The sequence below is a fragment of the Schistocerca piceifrons genome, chromosome 1, assembly GCF_021461385.2.
Source record: "Schistocerca piceifrons isolate TAMUIC-IGC-003096 chromosome 1, iqSchPice1.1, whole genome shotgun sequence".
NCBI classification, from domain to species: Eukaryota; Metazoa; Arthropoda; class Insecta; order Orthoptera; family Acrididae; genus Schistocerca; species Schistocerca piceifrons.
In genome coordinates, this window is record NC_060138.1 from 666,720,818 (window position 1) to 666,723,381 (window position 2,564).

Sequence of the window (2,564 nt, forward strand, 5' to 3'; positions counted from 1 at the left end):
CCTACTCAACATTGTTGGGTGCCACTGCTGGAACTCTTTCTACTGACATAATGTCACTTGTTGGTGTCTGCACCCGCTCAACATTACTGGGTGCCACTAATGGAACTGCTTCTACTGAAACGATGTTACTTGTTGCTGTCTGCACCTACTCGACATTGCTGGGTGCCACTGATGGAACTGCTTCTACTGACATAATGTCACTTGTTGGTGTCTGCACCTGCTCAACATTGCTGGGTGCCACTGTTGGAACTGCTCAACCAGTGATGAGATGTTACTTGTTGCTGTTTGCACCTGTTCAACATTACTGGGTGCCACTGATGGACTACTTCTACTGAAATGATGTCACTTGTTGGTGTCTGCACCTGCTCAACATTACTGGGTGCTACTGGTGGACTGCTTCTACTGAAATGATGTCACTTGTTGGTGTCTGCACCTGTTCAACATTACTGTGTGCCATTGATGGAACTGCTTCTACTGAAATGATGTCACTTGTTGGTGTCTGCACCTGCTCAACATTGCTGGGTGCCACTGATGGAACTGCATCTACTGAAATGTCACTTGTTGGTGTCTGCACCTGTTCAACATTACTAGGTGCCACTGATGGAACTGCTTCTACTGAAATAATGTCACTTGTTGGTTTCTGCACTTGCTCAACATTGTTGGGTGCCACTGATGGACTGCTTCTACTGCGATAATGTCACTTGTTGGTGTCTGCACCTGTTCAACAATGCTGGGTGCCACTGATGGGCTGCTTCTACTGAAATGATGTCACTTGTTGGTGTCTGCACCTGCTCAACATTACTGGGTGCCACTGATGGACTGCTTTTACTGAAATGATGTCACTTGTTGGTGTCTGCACCTGTTCAACGATGCTGGGTGCCACTGATGGACTGCTTCTACTGAAATAAATGTCACTTGTTGGTGTCTGCACCTGTTCAACATTACTGGGTGCCACTGATGGAACTGCTTCTACTGAAATAATGTCACTTGTTGGTTTCTGCACCTGCTCAACATTGTTGGGTGCCACTGATGGACTGCTTCTACTGAGATAATGTCACTTGTTGGTGTCTGCACCTGTTCAACAATGCTGGGTGCCACTGATGGGCTGCTTCTACTGAAATGATGTCACTTGTTGGTGTCTGCACCTGCTCAACATTACTGGGTGCCACTGATGGACTGCTTTTACTGAAATGATGTCACTTGTTGGTGTCTGCACCTGTTCAACAATGCTGGGTGCCACTGATGGACTGCTTCTACTGAAATGATGTCACTTGTTGGTGTCTGCACCTGCTCAACATTACTGGGTGCCACTGATGGACTGCTTCTACTGAAATGATGTCACTTGTTGGTGTCTGCACCTGCTCAACATTACTGTGTGCCACTGATGGACTGCTTCTACTGATATGATGTCACTCATTGGTGTCTGCACCCGTTAAACATTGCTACGTGCCACTAATGGAACTGCTTCTACTGAAATAATGTCACTTGTTGGTGTCTGCACCTGCTCAACATTACTGGGTGCCATTGATTGAATAAGACTTTTGTAAACTATTATGTAAAATCATATGTATGAAAGCATTTGTATTCCTTACTGTATTTTATATATTAGGTTACTGAAGGGTCAGTGCAAAGCCAAATTTTATTTAGTTATGTGATATTTACTTATTAATATTACTTTTTAATTTTTATCTGTATTTTTTGGACGAATTTGGTGGTATTTTCACCACCAATGATGGCAAAAATACCATCAAATTCTAGCCCGTGGAGGAGGGGCATATGAAAGGTGGCTACACTGAGCCACAGCGCCAGAGACTGCGCCAAAGAGTATTATTCAGCCGCCTCCACTGGCAGTGTTTGTTGAGAAGTGGTAGTGGAGAGTTCTTGTCGAGATGTCGTCGTGGAGAGTGCTTATTGAGAAGTAGTAGTAGGCAGTGCTTGTTGAGATGTTGCAGTGGTGAGTCGTTGTTGAGAAGATGCGGTAGTGATTGCTTGTTCAGAAGTTGTAGTATTGTTTTGATGGGCTAGACACCAGATGTTGTTGGATTGGGGATGCTGTAATGATCAGAGTGTGCTTTTCGTCAATATATATGAAGGTAAAAAAAATCCTTTTTTTTATTATTTCAATGTCTTAAACAATAATGCCTCTTGGTCACAGGTTCAGTCAACAAAGCATCTGGCTCGTGTTCTTGTATTAGATTGTATTTCTGGTTTTTATGTGCAATTATAGTATTTGTTTATTTTTTTAATTACTTCAGTATAAATGGTGTTTAAAATATCTGGTCTTATTGAGGAAGAACCGTGCCAGATGTGTAGGTTGAATCACACTTCCACACACAGAACAGCTACACTTGTGTTTTGTTGTTTCGTAGGTTTTATAGTTGCTGGGGACTTAATTAATTAATTGTGCTAACGGAAGTTTTCTTTCATTCTTTGTTGTTATTCTATGCAGTCAGATTGCGTACTAATAATGGTCAGGGCCTACCGATTACGAGACTGCGTAACCGAACAGACAGCTACTAAAAAATTAAAATTATTTGCATAAAAAATAATTAAGCCGCCATGCA